The sequence below is a fragment of the Carettochelys insculpta genome, chromosome 15, assembly GCF_033958435.1.
Source record: "Carettochelys insculpta isolate YL-2023 chromosome 15, ASM3395843v1, whole genome shotgun sequence".
In the NCBI taxonomy this organism is placed as follows: Eukaryota; Metazoa; Chordata; order Testudines; family Carettochelyidae; genus Carettochelys; species Carettochelys insculpta.
This window is the reverse complement of record NC_134151.1, coordinates 39,321,095-39,328,312: the sequence shown is the minus strand read 5'-3', so window position 1 is coordinate 39,328,312 and position 7,218 is coordinate 39,321,095.

The following is a 7,218-nucleotide window of genomic DNA, read 5'->3' as shown; positions in this document are numbered from 1 at the left end:
GTGGAAAAGGGCAGCTGAAATTCTGAGGCGTGTGGAATTGCTGTGGTCTGAGGAGGGATTAGTCAGCTGGGACTTTCAGCCTGGAAGAGAAAAGGTCTATAAAATCGTGAGTGATGTGGACAAAGTAATTAAGGAAAAGTTATTTACTCCTTCCCGTGCCACGAGAACTGGGAGGTCACCACATGAAAATAAGAGGCAGCATGCTCAAAACAAGCAACAGGAGGCGTCTCTTCACCCAGTGCACGGGCAGCCTGTGGAACTCCCTGCCAGAGAATGTCTTGCAGGGTTCAGCAAAGAACTAGATACGTTCATGGAGGATAGGTCCACCCATGGCCACTAGCCGTGATGAGCAAGACAGATGGCACTAGCCTCTGATTAACCAGCCGCTGGAACTGGGTGACAGAGGAGGGATCACTTTGATGATTACCTGTTCTGTTCGTCCCCCTGGGGCACCTGGAGTGGTGACTGTCAGAAGACAGGATGCTGGGCTGGATGGACCTCTGGTCTGACCCAGCGTGGCTCTTCTCACATTCAGGTAGCTGGAGCTCCCAGTGCTGCATGGGAGAGCGCTGCTAGGCTGGCAGGGTACCTGCGCGTTGCAGAGCTCCACCTCTTTGCCAAGGCAATAGCAGCAGCTGGCAGGTGGGGGGGGGGGTGCTCTTCCTCCATGGGCCAGAAGAGGTGCCACAATAGGCTGCTGTGGTGAGGAAGCCCTGGGTCTCAGAGGGCCAGTCTAGCAGGCGCTGGAGCAGAGAGTTACATGCGGCAGGCCTCTTCCCCTCACGGGCAGCCAGCTGTGCGGCTGGGGTGCTGGCAGGGATCGCACTCTAGCACTGGGTTGATTGTAGGCCCCAAGGGCGGTGGGGAGAAGAGTTAACCCCTCCATGTCTCTGCACAGCTGCAGGGAGCAGGGCAGCGCAACGCAGGAGGGGACAGTTGCTGGCCAGGTGCAGTAGCTGTTCCTGAAGCTGTGCAGGAAATTTCTCTTAAGGCCCAAGACAAAGGTGTCTGGTTGGTCCCATACACCAACGAGCTGAGCCAATCGCTGAGTGACAGCTGGGGCGGGGGTGGAAGTCAGACTGGCAGCTCCCCACATGGCATGGCCGTTCGGTCACGTGTCCCTCGGGGCAGGCCGGCAGGGCGTGGGGCACCTGGGATCCCAAGGCCAGGCGCAGCTGGGCGTGGTAGAGGGAGGCTGAGAGGTGGGCTGTGTGCATACATGTCCTCTCCACACCTTGCCATGCTGTCTGGCTGACACCCAGCAGTGTGGGCTGCGGACTAGCCCCAGCAGCTCACCCTCTCAGCACTTGGCGCTCAGCGCCATTCAGAGATGCCCCTGCTGCTGCCAGTGTGGTGCAGGGAAAGTCCGCGCACCAGAAATCGGCTCTCAGAAGCCTGCTGCCAGCTCCTGTTAGCACCTCCACCCGGGGCCAAACAGCGGCTCCAGCTGCTGGCTAGTGGGCAATGTCCCCGCTGACCAGCTACAGCTCTGCTGGGGAGGCCAAGAGGCGGGCACAGTGGGGCTGTGAAGGCTCCACAGCCTCTGACCTCGGCCCTGCGGCTCACGCTGCTGGCACAGGTCTTCAGCAGCCTGGAGATTTGCCTGCCCAGCCCTCTTGTTTCCACAGTGCTGCTTTGGCTCTTCACCATCAGACGACTGGGCGCTCTCACAGGAGCAGGAGTAGGTGGTTCTGGTGGGGCTCGGACAGGCCAGAGCTCCAGGCATTGCGGCCACCTCAGGGGCAGACTCCACCTCTGGCCATGCAGGACCCACGGGCTCCACTTTGCAACCACTTCGGCAGCCTCAGCCACCTTCATCCCTCTGTCAACAGCACAACTAGCTTCTGCATCGACCGCAGTTCGGCTCCGATCTTGGCACCAAATATGGCCCTGCCAACTTCCTCGGCCCAGGCTGCCCTGCAGCGCTGTCAGGGCCCATATTGGCACCAGGTTGGGTGTGGCAACCCCAGCCCCAGTGGGCATGACACCATCAGCACCAGTGTTTCCCCCCCAGGCATCCCTTAGGAGCTGATGGCAAGGAGCTGCCAATTATAGGGGCTTCTTCCTCGTCATCCCTGGACGAGGCCTCGGTAGATGAAGACATAGCCCCGGTATGTGTGGACAGCTGGGTGCTGCAGCTGTTGCTGCTCAGCGCTGCTCAGGGTCTGGGCATGAAGGCCGAGGAGGATTCTGAGCCCGTGTGGATGCATATCCCTGCCCCCTCAGCTCCTTCTCACATTGTCCTGCTGCAGAAACCACCAGGAACGTGGGGCAGATCCTAGCTTCCTTGCCACCAGCTGCCAAACAGGCACGATGAGCGGTGTCCCTGTGTGCCCTCCAAGGGTTACAGATGTGTGCTCCCACCCACCCTGACTCCTGTCACGGATACTGCTAATCATTGCAAGCAGCAGGGTTTCCAGGGTCCCACTCCTGACAAGAGGGAGGGTAAGCAACCTGACCTCCTTGGGGCGAAGGACTATTCTATAGGCAGGCTGCAGCTCCCCATTCTGAACCAGCCGGCCATCAAGAGTGGGAACCCTCACATCACCTCTTTGGGAACGGCCAAATTCGCAGAGCTGCTCCCTCTAGACTCCTAAGCCAAGTTCTCGGCCTTGGTGCAGGACAGCCAATTAGTCTCCTGGGGTTCTCTCCAGGCTGCGTTGGATGCTGATGCTGCCGCTAGGGTCACGACAACAGCGGCGGCCATGAGTGGGGGCTGCTAGCTCCAAGTCTTGGGGGCCCTCTGTGAGGCCCAGAAGACTGTCCAGGAGCTCCCACTTGAGCGTGTAACTCCATTTTCAGAAAAGAGAGAAGAGGCAGCAGAGCCTGAAAGACTCCAGAGGCACCCGCAGGTGCTTGGCCCTGCATGCTCCTGCCGCACACAGGAAACAGTCGAGTTGCAACCTCCCCGGAGGCTCTATCAGCAGAACCGCCAGGCCAGCTCTGGGGGTGTGGGGCGGGGTGGAGTGACGGGAAAAGGCCACACCCATCCGGCCAGGGCGTGAGTCAATCCAAGCAATCTTCTGACTGAAACAGGCTTGTTGAAGGCTGTTGTGCCACATTTCCCCACCTTACCTTCTCATCCCGACTATCCCCTTTCTACCAGGCAGGGCCCAGATCACCTCACACTCCAGGTGGTTCCATGGCCTCCCATCTTTCCACCTCCTTCCTTGTCCCTCCTCAGGAACCCTTCTCCTTCTCCTTCTCCTTCTCCTTCTCCTTCTCCTTCTCCGGGAGCTGCAGTCACTGCCATCCCTGCGGAAAGTAGCTGAGGGTCCTCAGGAGCGCAGAGGGAGGGCTTCTATTCCTGGTATTCCCTAATACATAAGTCAAAAGAGGGCTCAGGCCCATGTTAGGCCTATTGGAACTCAACCTGCTTGTGAGGACACTAAAGTGCCAGAGGGTCTCTGTGGCCTGCGCCCTCCCCTCCCTGGATCCGGCAGACTGGCATGCCACCCTTGGCCTGAAGGACACCTGCTTTCATATTGCAGTCACTCAGCCACACAGGCTGGGTAGTACCAAATGACAACCCTTCCCTTCAGCCCGTCGGCAGCACCTCAAGTCGTCACCCACTGGATGCAGGTCATCACTGTTTTCCTGTGCAGGCACCACGTTCAGCTGTTCCTGTACTTCAACAACAGGCCGATGAAGGGCCACTCCAGGACCCGAGTGGAAGCTCTAGTCTAGACCTATTCACCATGCAACACAACAGAAGTGCTCCTTCCAGGGCCACAGCTGGGGCTCCAGCGCAGCCACGTTCTGCCTCCCATGGGGGAGTCAGCTCCTATACACCTTTCTGTCCACAGCACTTGTACGCAAGGTACTCCTCGAGATCCGGCAGGAGCAAGCACAGGTCATACTGATATCACTAGCCTGGCCCCGTCAGCACTGGAACGCGTCCCACCTAGATGGGTCCATGAAAGCCCCAGTCACGCTACTGCTCATCCCAGACCTTCTGACACAAGCTCACGATTGCCTCCTGTCATAGGACGGGGTTTCTGGGCACAGTTGAGAAAACCAATCCTGGGTAAACTGCTTAAAACTTACAACCTGGGCTGGGATTTCCTTCTCACTGAGGCAAATCAAGCCAGCCGCCACAGCACCTCTGCCAGCCCCACTGGCCAGCCAGAAGCCACACGAGCAAACCCACAGACTGCCCAGCTGCTCCTAATGCCTAACCAGCCACCCTCCTACTCAGGTGAGAGGTTATGAAAATCTATTTCATCAAATCCACACAGATTTTTCCAGCCCCCAAAAGATCTAGCCACATTCCCAGGTCAGTGCAATAAGGTCGCAACATTCACGAGGGTTCAGTGTTCGGAACCCTTGCAAATGTTGATTTTTGTGAATATGGGGCAGGGGGCTCGCAGCCCCGTGGAGGTGTCAGCTGCCAGCGTTCCCCGCCTTGAAGCACCAGGAAGTGGCCTCTCGCAAACAATTGAATTTGCAAACATAAAGTTCATGAATGTGGGGGCCTTGCTGTGTATACTTAGATCTGTGCCAATCCTTTCGCACCTAAAATCTCATGGTTTATTAAAAAGGAAAAAGTAGGGTGAGAGAGGAGGATTGTTAAAGCGATACGTTGCATGGGTCAGTTACAGCTATTGATGCGGGATGCAGCTGATGTTATACGCTGATTTCTTCGAAGTCTGAAAGCACAGCCCATGAGGGGCAGGACCCCAGTTCACATAGCTTCATTCCATGGAGACTGGAGAACTAGGATGGTCACTGCCAGGCCCATCTTAGCTTGCCGTGTTGGGGGCAGAATTCTGCTCTTCTTCCATAGGCACTGGAGTATCACCTGACCAGGTAGGCTAATGTGGCACTCTGCCATTGGTTGTTGCCACCAAGCCCCAGTCCATTTACATAGTATGTGGAATCAACATCTGGGCATCTGACCCCTGTCCTTTTGTTCAGCCCAGGTCATGGGACGGGGGAGGTGATCACGCCTCCCATTCTGACTCTCAGCACTAAAACATTTCCGAGTGGGCACAAAGCCAATGTCTGTGTCTTTGCACACAAACACGGACAGATACGCAAGCAGCATAACTAGATTCAGGACATCACCAGCTTTCATTAGACACCTCCCTTTGGCCACCAGGCACAAGACTTGGTGCCACTCTGCTCAACGGTGACAGAAATGGCTTACATACTCAAAGTGAAAATTCAGTCACGTCACACCTCCAACATCGGAACCGCCTGGTCTGGAAGCTCTGGCTGAACCCAGTGGAGCTCTGCGCAGACCAGGTAGACAAGCCACCCTTGGCAGCAGGAAACCCTCCATGAGAGCCACCTGCTTCCCAGTGGAATTGACTCTCAGGCTGGTTGGCACAGGCCCCTTTGTCCCTGAAGCTCTCCTTAGTGCCTCTTAGTTGGGCCCAACGGGTAGCGGTCAATGGCTCAATATCTGGATGGCGGTCGGTTTCAAGCGGAGTGCCGCAAGGCTCGGTTCTGGGGCCGGTGTTATTCAACATCTTTATTAATGACCTGGATGAGGGACTGGGTTGCACCCTCAGCAAGTCTGCAGATGACACAAAACTAGGGGGAGAGGTAGATACGTTGGAGGGTAGAGAGAGAATCCAGAGGGACCTGGATAAATTGGAGGACTGGGCCAAAAGAAATCTGATGCGGTACAACAACAAGAAGTGCAGAGTCCTGTACCTGGGGTGGAAGAATCCCAAGCATTGTTACAGGCCGGGGACCGACTGGCTCAGCAGCAGTACGATGGAAAGGGACCTCGGGGTGATGGTGGATGAAAGGCTGGATATGTGTAAACAGTGCACCCCTGCAGCCACGAAGGCGGGCGGCACACGGGTGCATTAGGAGGAGCGCTGCGAGCAGATCCAGAGAACAAGGAGCAGGAAGGAAGTGGGTGAAGAGGGAGCCCCCCGGGTCTGCAGCTGGGGTTTGCTCTCAGTGGGCCGGCTCCTCCTCTGGCCAGCAGATGGCGCTCTCAGCTCAAGCCTTGGGGGGCGCTGGGGGGCGGAGCACTAGGGAGGGCCGCGAGCTTAGCCCAGGCAGTGCGGACGGGCGCTCGCCCCAGGGGCCTCCTGGGGGCGGGGATAAGCAGGCTCCAGCTGCTGCCCAGGCCCTGCCAGTCCAGAGCCCCAGGACTGGGCGCCTGCTGGAGCACACCAGGCCCCGGCACAGCCTGGCTGCCCGGCTCCCAGCCCCCTGGAGAGCAGGACGGTAGTTCCTCCCCTCTCGGCTTCTGCGCGGCAGCCAGTCGTGGTGGCCCTGCGGTCCCAAGCTGAAGAAAGGAGACAGGAGCGGTGCCCCGGGGAGGGCAGCCGCGCCGTGCGCCTGGGAACGAAAAGCTCCAAACGCCTGGCCCCATCCCACGGCGCAGGGGTGAGGGCGGTGGCTGCCCTCGGTTGCACTGCTGGGAGAGGTGCCCCTCTGGTGCATGGTGCACTTTGGAAGGCAGCTGCAGGGAGCCTGGGGCGAGCCTGGGCCCTGCGCCTGTCGCACCGTGGCTCCCTGCTCCCCCCGTGCCATAGGCTGCGGCTGGCGAGAGAAGACTCCAGAGGGCTCTGGAAAAGGCAGAGCTGTGGCCAGCCTGGCTGCTGTGCCGCCCTGGGGCTCCGTCTCCATTGCCCAGCTGAGCAAACGCCCAGCGAGTGCCGGAAACACAAACCCTGGCCCCCGGGCCGGCCAGCTGCAGCATTTTCACAGGCCTGGCCGGAGCTGGCAGCCGAGCGCTGCAGCCATTCAGCCTGTTAAGGCAGCTCGTGGGCGGGCACAACAGCGCAAGGCAGCCCGCGCTGTTCCCGTCTGGCGAGGGAAGGCCTTGGAGTCTGGCGTCGGGGCTGGGCAAAGGCCTGGGAGGAAGGGAGGCAGCCCCAGGGGCTGGTGTGGGGCCAGCAGCGCTGCCCTGCTTGCGGAAGGGGGCTCAGGGAGACAGTGGCTCGAAGCCTGGTTGGGCGGGAACGCGGCACAGGAGGGCTGGGGACAGCAGGCCCCAGCGTGGTTGTAACGCTGCCTGGCCGCGAGCCCTGGAACACCCAAGCGGGACAAGAGCTGCTGAGTGAAAGGCCGCATCCGGCTTTGGGGCCGTGGCCCGAGACTCCGCCCTGAAGTGGGAGCGGAGAGGCCGTCCCTTGGTGCGTGACAAGCGCTGCCGGGCTCTGCGCCCTTGCTCGGGCTGAGGCTGAGACTGGCTCCGAGCTGGGGCAGCGCCCGGGGACCGGAGCAGCGCGTCGGCCCGTCTTGTGCTGC